Genomic DNA, 18,940 nt, shown 5'->3' with positions numbered 1-18,940 from the left:
CTGTCATCCTGAGCTGTGAGAGGTGCTGAAACAGTCCTGGTATTATAGATCTCAACCGTGCTACTTCAACCTCAAAACCCTCTCTTCCATATTCTCAGGTTACCACATGGACACTGAGTGAACTGCTTATATTTTACTGCCTGCGAGATTTAACATCAAAATGACATGGAAAAAACAATATTTTCTAAGTAATTATCTGAACACTTCTCTAAGTTGTCTTTCATTCCTTCTTTCCTCCCTTATCTTTTAAGTGCTTATGAACATCTCACCTGAAATAAGCCTGCATAAAGACAGGAGCAAAGGGAAGTGAGAACTCACTGCTGCAAGTACTACAGAAACAAATAACTTTTAATACACATACTGAGTGTTCTGTGCACTGTTATTGCTGTAACAGTGCAAAGGGTCAACCGGGCAATGGAAAAATAAAGAGCTGTCTGAGCAGTGGAGTCTGAGTCCTGGAATCCAAGAAAGCCTGATTTTAACGTTAGTGTGTGCAAGACTGAAGTTGGAATTTGTACTCATTGTAGTTCTTTCATTTGTGACTGATTGATTATGTTTTTAAGGCTGCAATGTCACAGATGTTAACCTATAAGGCACTTGCCAATGAGACAAATTGTGTCAGATTGCTTTTTGACCTGTTTGCACTGTTCCAACGGGGCCCGCTGTAAGCCTGAAGGACAGCACCTCAACTTCTATTGAGGCATATTGCACTCTTTTGGACTCAGTATTCAAGTCATCAATTTCAGATGACCCACCTTCCAGTTTTGTATTAGACCTGGCCTGTCTTGCTCTTGATTGTCAATTCATTATGTTTATTTTTTCTCTCTCTCTCCCCATTGACACATCTCACTTGCTGGGCATTTCCTATGTTTCTGACCTGTTTGTTACTACTTTTACATGTCCCTCTGATTGCTTATTTGTTCTCTTTCCACCCACCTCTCTAAGTGCCCTCATTTATATATCAACCAATTGGTTTCATCAACACTTTATTACATGGCAGTCCTGGGACCATTCTATTAGGGGTGTTCATCTTGTCCTGTCCCATCCCTTCCCTAACTTATTTACTATTTAAAACTAATTTAGATTTTCTCTCCCATTCTGGTGAAGGGTTTTCACATTTGCTGCCCGACATGCCAAGTCTTTACTGCATTTTCTGATTTTATCTTTATGTTTATTTCTCCCGCTTCATTAACAAGCTCAATTTCCTCTTAATGCTAAACATTTCTAATCTCTAAACAATCATTCACCAGTATCTTGGACTGTCTAAGCCTTGAACTTTAGAATTCCCTGAAATACAGTATTGTGCAAAAGTCTTAGGCATCCTAGATTCTTTATATCAGGGGTTCCCAACCATTTTATGCCATGGACCCTTAACTCAACTGAGAGGTCCGTGGACCCAAGGTTGGGAACCCCTCTTTTATCTGGTTCCAGATGGTATGACCTCCACAGAGCCCTGACCTCAGTATCATCAACGTTTTCTGGACTTATCTGGAGAGACAGAAGCAAGTGAGACAGCCAAAGTCTGTGGAAGAACTGTGGCAATTCTCCAAGATGCTTGGAACAACTGACCAGCCTATTTTCTTATAAACTGCATGGCAGTGTACCTAAGAGAATTGATGCGGTTTTAAAGGCAAAAGGTGATTACACATTATAATGATTTGATTTTTTTTTACTGTTTACAGCTCCTTCCAGTATTTTTTGACACTTAGAAATGTTCAATTGATTACTTTTGAAAGCATCTTTGCATTACAGATTTTTTTTACATGTGCTGAAGACTTTTGCATAGTACTGTATTTGGATTGAGGACTGGAAGTATATTGTCATCTGTAATCATGGACTTTTTTGATACATTTTCATTATTTGATCAAGATGAGGTCTAAGCAATGAAATTCTGCATCCTGCAGTATTTTGCTGAACAACACTATGGAAATACATCATCCAAGCATTACCTGATTCAAAGTGGTGTTGGTATTGGTTATTATTGTCACATGCACCAAGATACAAAGTAAAATTTGTCTTGCATACTGTTCAAACAGATCAAATCATTACACAGTGCATTCAGGTAGAAAGAGATAAACAGTAACAACACAGAATAAGCTGTGTAAAGCTACGGGCAGAATGCAGAACAAAGCTACAGAGTAAGTACTGTAAACAGCTAAATGCAAGATCATAGTGAGGTGGAGTCCATCTTACTGCACAAAGTTCAAAAGTTCAAAATTCAAAGTAAATTTATTATCAAACTACATATATGTCACTGTATACAACCCTGAGATTTATTTTCTTGTGGGCATCCTCAATAAATCCAATAACCATAATTGAATCAATGAAAGACTACAGTGTGATCAGTGTGCAAAAGACAACAAACTGTGCAAATACAAAAAGAAAGAAAAAAAACCAAGAAAATACAATAAATAAATAAGCAATAAATATTGAGAACATGAGATGAAAAGTCCTCGAAAATGAGTCAAGGACTCATTCAAGGACTCACAAGGTGAGTCAAGGATTTGTGGTAACAGTTCAGTAATGGGGCAAGTGAAGCTGATTGAAGTTATCCATCTGTTTCAAGAGCCTATAACTGAGGGGTAATAACTGTTCCTGAACATGGTGGTGTAATTCCTGTGGCTCCTGTACCTTCGTCCTCATGGCAGCAGTGAGACGAGAGCGTGACCTGGGTGGTGGGAGTCCCTGATGATGGATGCTGCTTTCCTGCGACAGTGCTCCATGTAGATGTGCTCAATGGTGGAGAGGGCTTTGCCCATGACAGACTGAGCTGGATCCACTATGTTTTGTAGGTGAGAGCTCCATTCAAGAGTTTGATAACTGGGATAAGTTTGAAGTACAAAGTTCAAAATAAATCTTTATTATCAAAGTACCATACACAGTACTGAGATTCATTTTCTTGTGGGCATACTCAACGAATCTGTAGAAAAGTAACTATAACAGAATCAATGAAACACCGCCTAACTAGCTGTCCTTGAGCATAGTAGTATGGACTTTCAGACTTTTGTACCTTCTCCCTGATGGGAGAGGGGGGAAAAAAGAATGTCTCGGGTGTATGAGATCTTTGATTATGCTGGCTGCTTTACCGAGGCAGCAAGAAGCATAGACAGAGTCACCACCATCTTCTCAATGGGAATGACAGATTGGTGGTAACTACTGGCTTTTCCAGTGAAATCCATAAATAAGAAATGACATTTCTTAATATATGTTAAAGCCTTTCACAAAGATAAAATGGAAAGGCTGAGAAAAATGAAGTATTACATTTTGATGGGAAGGACGAGGAGAGACAATATAAGCTATGGGCATAATGCAAAATGGGTTCAAGAAATCCGATCATGAGATAGTCATGCATTGTTTCTTGATGACAGCAGGTAGTTTGAGAAAAAGCACATGGGATCCCGACAACACACATCAAAGTTGCTGGTGAACGCAGCAGGCCAGGCAGCATCTCCAGGAAGAGGTACAGTCGACGTTCCTGATGAAGGGTCTCGGCCCGAAACATTGACTGTACCTCTTCCTAGAGATGCTGCCTGGCCTGCTGCGTTCACCAGCAACTTTGATATGTGTTGCTTGAATTTTCAGCATCTGCAGAATTCCTCGTGTTTATGGGATCCCGAGTCATTTTAAAGTAGAGGCATTGAGTACTAGAGCATGGGAATTTTTATAAAACATCTGGGGTATTCTGTTACAGTTCTATACTGCACACCATACCTTGGAAAAGATGTTAAGGCTGTGGAGTGAGTACAGAAGAAATCAACTCGAGCAATTTTACTAGTAATTTGGATATACTGGAGAAGCTGGGGGTGTTCTTGGAACAGAGGTGAGGGAACCTGATCAAGGTATTTGACATCAGGAAGGATATAGAAGAAGATTTGGAGATGAACGAATAGGGTACATAGAATGAAGGTAATTGGCAAAAGATCCAGAAATAGCACTGGGACAATTAGGTTTTACACCAAGTGGTTAGGGTTTGGAATGGCAGTGTAGGTGGATTCAGTGGTATGTTTGGAAGACAGCTAGTCAGGTATATGAAAAAGATTGCAGGGCTATGGGGAGAGGAAATGGGAGTGTAAGTAATTGGAATGCTCTTACAGGGAATTAGAATGAATGTAAGGGACCAAATTTCCTTTTTTCTGTGGTGACTATTTAGTGATTTTGCAGGTACAGAAAATACCGTATTACATGTTTTACTCCTTTTTTCCCATTGTGCACATACAATAAATTAACAAAGAGCTCATTAATTTTATTAGTCATTGAGTAAAAGAGCACTACAAGACAGAAACGGGCTCTTCAACCTGTCAAGTTCGTGCCGAACTGTTGTTCTGCATAGTTCCTCGACCTGCACCTGCACCATTGCTCTCTATACCCCTCCTTCTCTTAAGTGTTGTAATCGAACCTGCATCCATTACTTCTGCTGGCAGCTCATTCCACACCCACACCACCCTTCGAGTGAAGAAGCTCCCCCTCAGCTTCCTTTTATTATCATGAGGACAGATATTTCTGGCCAACATGCACACTGGCCTTCTTTGGTGGTTAAACACCAACTTCTAATACTGAGGAATAAATAAGGTACAGAGATTCGCAACATGTGAAGCAGAGTTTAATGCTGCCAGAAATAGTACAGAGCAGACCGCAACTTTATAGACAATAGACAATAGGTGCAGGAGTAGGCCATTCGGCCCTTCGAGCCAGCACCGCCATTCACTGTGATCATGGCTGATCATCCACAATCAGTATCTGGTTCCTGCCTTCTCCCCATTACCTTTGATTCTGCTATCTTTAAGAGCTCTATCCATCTCTTTCTTGAAAACATCCAGAGACTTGACCTCCACAGCCTTCTGGGGCAGAGCATTTCATATATCCACTACTCTCATTTTGAACTTTCATTTCATAATCCTGATTATCCCATAATTTATGACTTTTTCTTTTACTAAATTGTTAGAAACAGTATTTTAAAACCTGAGTCATCAGGAGCTATTAATTCAAAGCACATGGTTTAGAATTATCAAGAAAGTAAACATAAAAAAATGTTTTTGACCTTGAATTATAAATATACCATATTTTTGCCAGGACCCTCCACTATTCCTTGAGCACTTGTTTTAACACGACATTTACTTTCCGAGAACCCTTCCATTAGCCCCTCTAGGTTTGGTTCATGATCTTTTCAATTTAGAGCATTTTTATCACTTGGATCAACTATATTATCCTCAATGACTGTAATTCCTCTATATTAAGGGCACAGATTATAATCATCTTCTAAAGCTAGCATATACTTAGGTGCTGCACTGGCCCTTACATATCTATTAGAGAGGTTAATCTGTCTTCATCATCACATTTTCAGCAATGCTTGAATTAACATTTTAATTTCTGCACATTTGTGTCTGAACTGCCACTTCATTAGCCATAGGCTGTACTGACTCCAGCTTGTTGATAACCTGCCCTAAATTAACCTTTGTTGAGACTGCATGTGCTCTTATGCCAGAATGGAATAGATGGTAATTCTTGACTTATGGGCTTCCGTCTGATTCTCATAAATGGACAAAAAATATTAATTTATACCACTGATTTTGGAAATATTTCCATAAGGATTCATTATTTCAGGGGTTAAAAGCAGGAAAACTGCCAGGTTAATACTTATCCAGATACAAATGTTGCAAAAATGACATCTGCAGAGAAAACATTTGTAGTTGCATTATTATCTTTTTAGAGCACCTATTTGAGACACAGTCCAAGGTTAAACAATAAAAGTGGTACAACCAAAAATTGGAGACAGTCCCAGGGATTCTTGGTACAGGGCATGCAAAGAAACTGGAGCTGAAAGCTCTAACCTGCAGAGGGTCAGGTACAGTACATGGAGATTACAGTCTGTTCTCATGTAGAAGCAAATTCAATTAAAATTAAACCCAAAAGAACTGCAACTGGATAATTGCATTTTAAGACTCAAGGTATTTATTCTACTGGAGAGAATGTCATTTTCACTACTCAAGCAAGTGACAATTCATTCAAATGAAAAATAATAACTATAATACACTCCAGTGGATTATCAATTAATGCTGTCAGTACCTTGTAGCTTTTAGGAACAATTGACAATACTGCTTCAGGGATTATTGCTTCAAGAATTGTACTCTAACAAAACCAATAACATATCTTACCAATGACTGGTGATCCTTTAACTTACAATAATCACTGGCCCACATGTTTGGAAAGCAATGAACTGTCTTGCAATTATTTTCATGTGCATTTTTGATTCAAGTGGAAAACAGTTGGCAAAGCTCTTCAAACTGTATGCGTTCAGAATATTTTTTCATACATCACCCAACATCCAGGTCAAGGCAAAATACTTAAGAGATTGCCTTATACTGGTGATTCCCAACTTTTTTTGGGTTACCCCCCCTTGGCTCCCAGACCACATCCTGAGTGTCTCCCTCTCCCTTTCTGACCATTACATAAAAACTATTAAGAATTTTGATTTACAATGTACAGTGAAAGAAATTAGGAACTGAAAATTTAAAGCAGTGACAAATAATTGCAAAAATTATTCAAATCTATTTAAAGCTACAAATAAATTATTTCTTTATTTAATCACAGTAAAACAAATTTCAACAATTTTATAGTGTACATTATTAGTCCAACTATTCACTACTTCATTGCTTTTTCACATTTCAATGAGACGGATGGGCTTGGTACAGTGATATCTGCTTCTCAACGTCAGGCTGAATATCATTCAGAAGGAGTCTCAGATCTCCACGTTCTGTAATTTGCTGTCTATTTCATTGCTTTGGAAGAAGTTGGGTGACTACACTGAAATGGCACTCTCCTAAGTACAATGTTTGAAAGGCAATGAAGAACATCTTGACCTAGTGTTCAGGGATTTTTTTCTGCAACCAAAAGTCCTGATATTAATTTTTGAACCTTGGCTTCAACTCAAAGTAATTTTGTAGTGAAATCAGTTCTTCCTCCATCCTTCCTGTTAAATCCTCATTACAAGTGTCCAGGAATGGATTTATTGCACAATCTGGAATTTGGATTGAGAGAAGATCCTGAAATCTCTCTGACATGTCTTTATTCAGCTCTCCCAGGTGAGCACAGTATACTTGAACATCATCATTGGTATCCTTTCTTTCTCTTCCAACTCAGAGAGGCTCAGAAACTGGAAAAGGTCACGACAACCAATGTTGCATTTAAATGGGGTGAACTTGGACAGAAATGTTGAAACGACTTTTTTGACCTCAATAATTTCCTTGCAATCGAGATTGATTTTATTAAACTTTGTGAATACTTCTGACAAATAAGCAATGTTATGCCAAATATTCTTGAGTTGATTACTGAATGAAGCATTCATGTCGTCAAAGAATTTTAGCACAATTTCAAAAAGTGCATAAGAGCATCTCAGGCAGTTTCCTTTTGCAAGGCATCTGTGTATAACAGCAACCATTCAAACTGTTCATCATTCTCAAAATGATACCTCTCAAAATAGTTGAGAATTGAGAGCATGGCACTTGATTTTATTTACTGCTCTGATAACAGTATTTAATGATTTATGCAGCTGATCACTTAGGTTTTCTGTGACAAGGCGTTATCTGTGAATTACACCGTGAATGGTAAATATATTAGGAACAGCTTTTTTCAAGAAAATAATAAAACATGGTGGTGTCCTATCATTGATGGTGCCCCATCTGTTGCAAAAGCAGGAATGTTGGTGAACAGAAAGTTCTTCTCTTTGAAAAATTGCTCAGTGGCCCAAAATATTGACCTCTCCTTAGTATCTGTGTCTAGTCCTCTTGCAAATAACAACTCTTGAACTGTGCTTTCATCTTTTATGACGTGAACATAACCAAGAAGCAAAGATTCATTACCTGGCAAAGTTGACTCATCCAACTACAGAGTAAATTCTGTTGTCCTAAGTATGTTGTGCAAAGTGTCTTACACATTCCCAGACATTTCATCTTTTTGCCTTTAAACAGTTTTGTTGCTGAGCAGAAGCTTTAATTATCTGGCCTGGTGACTTACGCAAAACTGTACTCAAGACCTCCTTTACTGTTGGCAGAATCAGTTCTCCAATTACATGGGGGTCTCTATATTTAATGATGAACAATGAAATATTGTATGAAGCAGCAAACCAAGCTAAGTTCTTGTTTGCTTTATCAGAGTGTATTCTCTTCAAATATTCAAGGAACCTGGATGGTTTCACTGCCTCATTTAAAATAACCTTTTTCAACAACAAACACATTGGCTGTTGTTGGAGCTCGGTGCTGGTATAAATCCATATTTTATGTACTCCACAATATACTGTTTACACTTCTTTTTTGTTTGGTCTGCTTCTGCCACTTTCATTATGGATTAATGACTATGGTCAATCGCCTACTGTTCATGTCCAACCTCAAGTGCTGCGATCAATAAAGGGAAAGATTATGGCATCATCATAGCTCAGGCAAAATCTGACTCTCTGCCCGAAGGTACATAAAGTGGGGCAGCAATATCTTGGTTGGGCTGTGGGCTAGAGAAATGCCGTAAAGACCATTTGACAGGGATGATTCTGAACGTTACTGCATTGAATGCCATATCCTAATTCACAGGAATTGCTTCACTGTGTGATTAGAGTATAGGAATTGTACTAGCTAACACCGTTAGTGAACAGCAATAGTGTGTGGGCAGGGCCTGGAAATAGCACAACTTCTTATGTCAAGATTTCTCATGATATGCCAAATACAGAAGTGTCACATTCCTTTTCAACAACTATAACATGCTTAGAGCAAAGTCTAAGAGAACACTGGCTTAGCAAGAAATGAGGTGATTATGTGATCATTGTGATCAATTATGAGGCACTGAGGATCAAATGCTTATAATAGGTACTTAATTACATAAATTAAGCAACTGCCCCCCCCCTTGCTACCGAGCACCTTCCCACTGCCCTCTTTATCTTTATCACCCCTTAGAAACCCCCAACTCCCCCAGGAGGGCATTATCACCCACTTTGAGAACCACTACCTTATACCACTGCCCTTCCCGTTTATACTATTGCTTTTTATTTCTGGATTTAAAGTGACATGAAGTGGAACGAAGCCTGTTTGTATCAATGGCTCCCTAATGAGTTGCATTTGGAGCTGTAACTGCATTATAAACTCACAGGGCACATTTTGCAGCATTTTAAAAAGCTGCTGCTGCTGCTGTGTCGTTGAGGCTTTTGCATCTTTCTGTCTGAGTTCCAGCTACAGATGATCAAAGTGAATAGGAATGTATAGACATAGACATTTGATAATTAAGGAAGAAGTTCTGAAATTCTGTTCTAAAGCATAATTACTGTTGTAGCATTGGAACCTCAGACACTATTAGAGAAATGATTAAAATTATAATCTTTACAATATTACATCTGTTTAAAAAATCATTAACGTATATCGCCATTTGCCTTCTGCCATCTGTAATGTGGCTGATAATTTAATTATTACATCTCCTTCCCGTGAATGTGATAAGAATCGTTAGTCTTATGACAAGGACAGGGACAGCTTGAAACTCTGCACACTTACTGCGACAATGTCCTCATCATCTTGTTCTCCGAAATGTTTCTTCTGCTCTTTCTCGAGATCACTGCCTGGGTTTCCCCATTCACTCATTGCCAAGGAAGGTTGTAGTCTTTTGCTACTCAATGGGACTCCAGTCTATTGCCCTGGTTAAAGATGTCATTGACAGGGTATGTCAGGGCAATGCGAAGAGCTAATTAAACGAGGCTTAGCTATTAAGCTTGAAGGAACTTCACATGTTTCTAGGTATTCCCAGATGGCTTCATTTATTTATATCCTCTCTGTGCATAAATGACAGTTCGATGTGGTCAGGGGCAAGAGGAAAAGTTGAATCTATTGTTATGTTGGTTCCCTGAAATAATTGCAGAAAACAGGGACAGAGAACTGGGCATCACGAGACCCAGCAGCAGTCCTGGCTTTTCCAAGGAAAATGACAGTGACTGCCCACTTTCTTAAACATGGACAATTACATTGCAACACCACGTTACTGATGCAAGTCAATGCTATCATATTACTGCGCATATTATTTTAATACATATTTGGCAAACAACATTGGAGAAGACAGTGGATGAAGAATTTGAATGTGAAATACCCTGGAATTTCAGTTCCTCATTTTTCCCTGGTCAGTTGCCTTGGAGATTCTGCCCATGGTGGTGTTGCATTTTTGATGACAACCAAAGCCTGCAGTTGACAAAGACACAGGCAATCTCACTGGAAATATTTAAAACTAGTCTAAGATTCGGAAATGATTTGCAATGAGTGAATGTTTGTCCCATCTGCATGAGGTTGTTCTGCAGTTTTGAGTGGGTAAGTGAATCCTTCTTTATGGAAGTTTCTTGATGATCGTTTGTGGTGAGGACTAGGCTGTTATAGTCATAGTCATAGTCATACTTTATTAATCCCGGGGGAAATTGGTTTTCATTACAGTTGCTCCATAAATAATAAATAGTAATAGAACCATAAATAGTTAAGTGGTAATATGTAAATCATGCCAGTAAAATATGAAATAAATCCAGGACCTGCCTATTGGCTCAGGATGTCTGACCCTCCAAGGGAGGAGTTGTAAAGTTTGATGACCACAGGCAGGAATGACTTCCTATGACGCTCTGTGCTGCATCTCGGTGGAATGAGTCTTTGGCTGAATGTACTCCTGTGCCCACCCAGTACATGATGTAGTGGATGGGAGACATTGACCAAGATGGCATGCAATTTGGACAGCATCCTCTTTTCAGACACCACCGTGAGAGAGTCCAGTTCCATCCCCACAACATCACTGGCCTTACGAATGTTGCAGCCACTCAGGAGAAGAGACACCGAGCCAATGTGGGAGATCCTCTGAGGGTGCACTGGAAGCTGTACTGAGTTGGGGCCTGGTCCCTCCCATTGGTGCTGCCTTCCAGGTGGACTAGGACCAGAGTCAGGTCATTCAGGAACTTGGGCCATATCATTTTATTTCTCTTTGTGACTTTATGTTTATTTCTGATATATGCTGTTTGTGCCACAGAGGAACACTGTTTCATTCATGTATGCTGGAATGATAATTAAACTTGAACTTGATGTAAGTGTTTACCTCTGCAAATATGCAGTTGATTAGCAGGCACTAGAGAACAATGGTTTGGGCTCACCAGCTCCCATTCACCTTTCATTTCTGTGAATGATGTTCTCCTTCCACTTCCCACCTTTTGGAGATAGCCAGGACCTGAAAGGATTAACTATTTGAATAACAACTAATCTGTTGGCCAAATAAATGTTTTCTGTAGCAACCTTTAATAATTTGGTTTATATAATAGTGTTTTGGTCCAGAATATAATTTTTTAATGTGTGACTATATGAACTGGAACTTAGAATAAAGGGTGGAAGGATCCAAACAACGCACCCACTGCAGAGCTTCAGAGCAAAGAACATTGAACATAGAAGCGAAATAAATGTATTTTGTGCAGACTCAGAGCATATATTATCCTCCCATGCATAAGCAGGGATTATTTTTCATTTTCTAATGATATGTAAACTAGGGTCCTGACAGACTTAATTATGCTTTCCAGTGTGACTTAGTGAAAGCTTCAGTTGTGAAAAATGAGAAAATATTTGGACTTTTACTTTTAAAACACCCTCAGTATTACTCCAAAAGAAAGCAGAGACCAGGTTTTTCATGAAAACAAACTCTCCAACTACTGCTCAGGTGGCAGATGGAAGGTCATTTCGGAACATGAGTAAAATGAAAGTTGCACTGCAAAACACCTTCTCTCTATATTGAAAGAAGCAAGCGATCTTCACAAGTAAGGATTTTAGTTCAAGTTTATTGTCATCTGACTGTGCACGTATACAACCAAACAAAACAACATTCCTCCAGGCATGGTGTGCCCACAATATATATATCAAACACAGCACGTAGAACAAAATATTACCATAAATAAGTTAATAAAATATAATTCAAGATGCACATAGAAAGTTGTTAGTATGGGCGGTGTTGATGCTGCTATTCCTTCATGACTAATCACTTACTAATGCAACATGTCCTATGCAATAAAAACACAATCAGCAAACACAGTACAGACTTTACAAACAGAAAGAACATTTGCCCAATTTTAACCTATAATGTTATCGACTAGAGCAGAAATAAAACAATCCTTAGAACAGCGTCATTATTTTATATTTTCAGGAATAACCAAAAATAAACTTATCCACTGAGTTAATCCCTTGTGATTTTGTAATTCTCCCGTAAAGTATCACACTTCAACAAAGTCTAAACACGGAGAAGGAGCAAGCTATAATGAATCTGCTCATGTGTAACATAACACTGAAAAAATCAAACGGAGTCAGCTTGGATTTATGAAAGGCAAATCATATTTGTCTAATTCTCTTTGAAGGTGTGATTAGATAAGGAGGAATGTTTGGACGTCGTGTCTTTAGATCTTCAGATTTTTGAGAAGGTCCCACACAAGTTGGGCAACTATGTTAGGATACTTTGGGGACAATATATTAAGATTGTTAGCAGATAATTGTAATCTTATATATGTGAAGAACTAACTCATCAGAAACAAGATTACTCGTAATTCCTAGAGCGCATCCTGAGGAAATGTCTATTATAGACAGTCAATTCCGGAAAAGTGTGCAAAGTCATAGAGAGCTGCAGAATGTTGGATGGCCAACAGTAGAAAGAATATCTGGTGAACCATGAGACAAAGTTAAGAAAAGGAAAGGAGATGCAAGAAGATGCTTTATTCTCCTTTTCTACCCCTTTCCCACCCCCTCCATTTTACCTGGACACCTAGTTCCATCTGCCTATCCTATTTCTCTTATTTGGTTCCATCTATCGCCTACTGACCTCTGTGTCACTCCACCCTTTCACTTCAATATGCTGGCCTATCTTCCCTCTACACTCTCAGCCCTGCTTCAGGGCCTCAACCTGAAATGTTGACCACCCCTTTGCTTCCACAGATACTGCATGAGTTCTTCCAGCAGTTTATCTCTTACTCAAGGAAAGGAAGGGCACTGCCAAGGGAGCCTAGGTATTTTAAGTATTGTGGCTGGCAAATGGAATGCTGAGAAAAAAAACTCTAAGATTAATCTAACCCTTTCCTCCTACATAGCCCTTCATTTTTTCTTTCGTCTAAGGGTTCAAAAGTTCACTTATTATCAAAACATGTATCCATATACAACTCTGAAATTTGTCTTCTCCAAATAACCATGAAGCAAAGAAAGACCATGAAAATCATTCAGAGAGAAACATCAAACCCACTCCCCCACCACCACACAAAAAAGAACTGCATCCCAATCATCAACCCCCCAAAACCCCGTCCCTGGACAAAAACAGAACAAGAACATTGACCCGCAAAAAACTTCCTCTCTCCCTCACATAAAAGCTAACAGAACATCAACCCCCAAACACCCTCCCCTCACACAACAAAACAGAAAAGGAACGGGCAATAAAAGACACAGAATATAAAAACCATAAGTCTGAAACAGTCCATAAGTGCAATCCATAAACGCAGAACATGATGCTATCCTCTGATATCACCATCATTCATCGAAAGAGTGGGATACCACACGAGACAGAGAGGCTTACCTATCTGCCACAGCAGTGATAGGGCACTCACAGATTCCTTCTCCAGCACTGATCAAAAGGAAGGCAGTCAGCGCTGAATTCTAGCTCGCCATTCACATTCGCCTCGATGTCTCATATTCCGCCACACTTTAATTGGCGATCTGTGAGCGCGTTAACCAGCAAAATGGAGTCAAACAGCGGCTCGCACCCCATCTCGAAGTTTCTTCACATTGAGGCCGTCCGAGTACGCACTCGTTTTCTAGAATTTTCTTGGAGACAGCAAAGCATTGGATCACTTAATCGGTCTCCAAACTGTAAATCGCAGAATCTAACAGTCCCAGAAACACACTTGAAGTGAAAAACAGACATAAAAGAAGTAAAAAAGACATTCTCATGAGCTATCAGGAAGACGTCGACAAAAGGAGCATTGTACAGGAAGCCTAAGTCTCTTAAATGTCCCTAATATACCTGCTTTTACTACCACCCTGGCAGTAGATTCCATTCACCCACCACTCTGTGTAAAAAACATACTTCTGACATCCTCTCCATATTTTCCTCTAATTTTAAAATAATGTTCTACTTGTATTAACCACTTCTGTCCTGGGAAAAAGTCTCCAGCTGCCCACTTGACTATGCATCTTATCATCTTGTACACAATGCAGAGGATACAAAACTCCAGGGTTAGATTCAGATTTAAAGTTTGAAGTAAAAAAAGGCTCCTGGTGTCAAATATTGTCAGTTCTGTGAAAAGAACAGCGATTACATGCATCAATGCCAAAATTTTGGTACAAGAGCAACCTGTAACATTTCAGTCTGACTCTGGAGCAGTGCGTAATGTCTTCCTGAAGCAAACCATCAACCTAAGGAATTGAACAAGTGATATGTTGTTTATATGCAACTGCATTGATGCTTGCTGATCAGTGGAAAAGAATTCCGAGAGCTCTGTGGTGGAATCCATTGAAGTAGATGAGTTAGGAGGAAACAGTCTGTAAGTGCATCCACAAGATATGTTCCATTCTCAAGGAGAAATTTAAAATCAAGAGAGTGATGCTGAGGTAGCAACTTAAATAGACAGGCATTCACACTATGTTCTCTTCTCGTCCCCACAGGATATTAGGAGGCAAGTTTGCATTAACCCAAGAGATGTTACTGGACTCTGATGAAGAGCTATTGCTCCATGAAGATAATAGATAATTGTTTATGAATAGTAAAAAGAATGAGTTCTGACATATAATGTTTGATAAGGGGAGCTCATATTTAACCTGTTTCAACACTTGAATAGAATAAGGCTTGGAATTAGCATAGTAACAGAGGAATTTCGGCAAAGACTGGTATGAAAGTCTCAGTGGGGTAAAGGTTTTGTGGTCTTTGGAGGAGTGGGAACAGTTGAAGAAGGAGGGTTACGCTATGACTGTAAGTTCAGAGCCCAAATAAGCAGATGAAGGAAGAAATAACTGAAGTTGAACTAGCAAAAATTGAAGTTGAGAATGAAAGAAGTCACTTGCATGGTTCATATGGTCATCAGGGACGGTGGGAAGCCACACCTGGGCAAAGCCAAGATAGTAAAGGAGATACTGAGCCTAAGGGATAGTACAACAGAATAATATTTTCTGGTAGGCGCAGCAACACACAAAGGAACTAGAAGAACTCAGAGGGTCAGGCAGCATCTATAGAGAGAGAGGTATGGCAGGCTTGGTGGATCGATGCCCTTCACCAGGACTGAAAAAGAGGGTGAAAGAGCTGATGCATGACAAGTGGATGCAGGTGAAGGGGATGATAAGGAGAGGAGTGAGAAGGATGTAAGAAATTGGGAGGTGATAGGTAGAGTTGGCAAGGGGCTGATGAAGGTGGCATCTGATAGGAGAGGGCAACTGAACATGCAGTAAAGGGAAGGAAGTGGAGAGGAGAACCAGTGGGAGGAATGGGTGGGAGGTGGGCAGATGGAGTGGGTGGGTGGGGACTGAGATATGGTGATGGGGTTGGTGGAATCAGGAAGATAAAGAAAGGGGGGAGGGACAGCGGACGAATACCAGAAGTTACAGAAATCAATGTTCATGTCATCAGATTGGAGGCTATCAATGTGGATTATGAAATGGCAGGAGGCCATGGACTTATATGTTAATGTGGGAATGGGAAGTGGAATTAAAATGGCTGGTTACCAATCTATGTCGTGTCTCACTAATGCAGAGGAAGCAACTCTGGGAGCACCAGATGCAGTAGATAATACAGATGGACTGCCTCCAGGATCAAAAATGATGGTGAGGGAGCAGGGGAAGGCGTAACAGCTTGGTGTGGTTGCAGGGATATGTGTCCATGGGTTGGGCAAACAGACAGAGCATCCATCCCTGTGGAAAATAGCAAGGTGAGGTGAGGTGAGGGGAAGTCTACCTGGCGGTGGGATCCTGGCAGAGACGATTGAAGTTGTGGATAATATTATGTTGGATACAGAGGCTTGTAGGGTGGTAGGTGAGGACAAGGCGAGCCCTATCCCTTTTGTGCTGGGGTGGAGGGAAATAGGTGAGGGCAAACACGAAATGGAAGAGATGCAGGTGAGGACTCCATTGATACCCAAGGGAAACCCGCTTTATGGATAAAGAGAACATTTTAGATGTCCTGGAATGGGAAGCCTCATTAGGAGAACAGATGAGGTGGAGACAGAGAAATTGAGAAAAGGGACTGGTGACTTGTCAAGTGACAGGGCAGGAAGAGGAAACTGTGGAAGTCAATGGCTTTGTCGAAGATATCAGCAGATAATCTGTCTCCTGAGATGGAGACAGATCAAGAAATGGGAGATGGGTGTTGTAGAATGACCAAATGCGGGGTGGGAGTTGGTAGAGAAGTTGATTAAATTAATGTGCTTCCACAGGAGCAGGAGGTGGCTCAGTTTCCTGGAAATCTGGACTGGTTTACCCCGTAAGATAGCTGTCAAAAAGAATATGGAATTGCATTAGTTGGAAGCTGATGAGTAAACAGTTGGACAATATGAAAGTGACAGTCACAACAAAACCTGTATAGGAGCTGACACTATATACTGATGCCTCAGAAATGTGAGAAAGCAATAATCGCTCAAAAGAGCTAACTGACAACTTACACAAGTAGATCTCAGCCAGATGTAGAGGCACATTACACACATGCTGAGAACTACTCGCAGTGATTTTTGGGCAGGAAATGATTTCCAAATACATGTACAGAAGAACTGCGTATGTACACAGTGATCAAAACCCACAAGACCTTTGTTGTTGAGTCTCTCCGCAGGGCACCAGGGAGTTTGCAGTGAATGATTATGAACAGGAAAACAATATGAAGGTTTAGTATTATTTGTGACAAAATGTGAACATAGAGAGCATGCTTGGCCCAAAATGAGTACATCAGAGCGCTTGGAAGGGAACACAGCGTGAAGATAGTAAACACAGGAGATTCTGCGGATGCTGGAAACCTTGAGCAACATACACAAAATTCTGGAGGAACTCAGCTGGTCAGGCAGCAACTTTGGAGGGGAATAAGCAGTTACTTTTGCGGGCTGAGACCGTCATCAGGGTCTGATCAGCTCCTGATGAAGGGCCTCGAGCCAAAACATCAACTGTTTATTCCTCTCCGTAGACGCTGCCCAAATGAGCTGAGCTCCTCCAGCATTTTGACACTGTGAAGATGAACCTGTTTTCAGATTGCACTGTCATTTGGGAGATAAACTGATATTTTTGAGGAGGCTTGATGTTTAGAGGGTAATTGTTCTTAAGGTACAAAGGAAAATATGATTGTACATGTATCTGGGAGTGAATGAGTACCTTCATGGCTGAGAAAAAAATACCTTCTACCTTGGAATTAACAGGGACATCTGGATGTAGAAATGTGTTTTCTAGAAAGGAAACAGGAAAAGGAAGTGCTTCACTCTCATCAAGCCCTAGACAGGTCAGACTGAAAGTGAGGCCAAGACTATTTCATCTAAATGGGAAAATATATCTAGTGACAGGTAGTTACTTTTCAGATTTCTGTGGGATGTTCTTCTGAGAGAACACTGATTGATCAGTGCCATTCACAAGTTCAAAGAACAGAATATCATCTGGTAAATTGGCGATGCGTATACACACAGCAGCCTCTCGGGGGGCCAACCAAAAATGATCTTTTTTCTTTGTCAAGTGTGTTTTTTTACAGAGTAAGACTATACTTGATTCCGGTAACTACGTGTACAGCAGGTCTACTGCATTAGTGAGCTGCTCATTGTTCGGAGTAGCAGGTCAGGGTGTTGTAAGAGCCGGTTGGCAGTTCAGAGAAGCCGAGTCGGGGTGTCAGGCCGAGAGAATCAGGTCGGGCTGTTGGACCAAGGAACTCAAGTCGGGGTGTCGGGCCGAGGGATTCAAGTCGGGGTGTCAGGCCGAGGGATTGAAGTCGGGGTGTTGGGTCGAGGGATTCAAATCAGGGTGTGGGGTCGAGGGATTCAAGTCGGGGTGTCGGACTGAGGGATTGAAGTCGGGGTGTTGGGCCCAGGGATTGAAGTCGGGGTGTCGGGCCCAGGCATTGAAGTCGGGGTGACGGGCCGAGGGATTCAAGTCAGGGTGTCGGGCTGAAGGATTCAGTCGGGGTGTCGGGTCGAGGGATTCAGTTGGGGTGTCGGGCTGAGGGATTCAAGTTGGGGTGTCAGGCCGAGGGATTCAAGTCAGGGTGTCGGGCCGAGGAATTCAAGTGGGGGTGTCGGGCCGAGGGATTCAGTCGGGGTGTCGGGCCGAGGGATTCAGTTGGGGTGTCGGGCTGAGGGATTCAGTCAGGGTGTCGGGTCGAGGGATTCAGTTGGGGTGTTGGGCCGAGGGATTGAAGTCGGGGTGTCGGGCTGAGGGATTCAAGTCGGGGTGTCGGGCTGAAGGATTCAAGTCGGGGTGTCGGGCTGAAGGATTGAAGTCAGGGTGTCGGGCCGAGGGATTCAAGTCGGGGTGTCGGGCTGAAGGATTCAGTCGGGGTGTCGGGTCGAGGGATTCAGTTGGGGTGTCGGGCTGAGGGATTCAAGTCGGGGTGTCGGGCCGAGGGATTCAAGTCGGGGTGTCAGGCTGAAGGATTCAGTCAGGGTGTCGGGTCGAGGGATTCAGTTGGGGTGTCGGGCTGAGGGATTCAGTCGGGGTGTTGGTTCGAGGGATTCAGTTGGGGTGTCGGGCCGAGAGATTCAGTCGGGGTGTTGGGCCGAGGGATTGAAGTTGGGGTGTCGGGCCCAGGGATTGAAGTTGGGGTGTCGGGCCCAGGGATTCAGTTGGGGTGTCGGGTCGAGGGATTCAAGTTGGGGTGTCGGGTCGAGGGATTCAGTTGGGGTGTCGGGCTGAGGGATTCAAGTCGGGGTGTCGGGTCGAGGGATTCAGTCGGGCTGTCGGGCCGAGGGATTCAGTTGGGGTGT

The sequence above is a fragment of the Mobula hypostoma genome, chromosome 4, assembly GCF_963921235.1.
Source record: "Mobula hypostoma chromosome 4, sMobHyp1.1, whole genome shotgun sequence".
NCBI lineage: Eukaryota > Metazoa > Chordata > Chondrichthyes > Myliobatiformes > Myliobatidae > Mobula > Mobula hypostoma.
The sequence above is the reverse complement of the archived record's forward strand: the minus strand, read 5'-3'. Positions refer to the sequence as shown.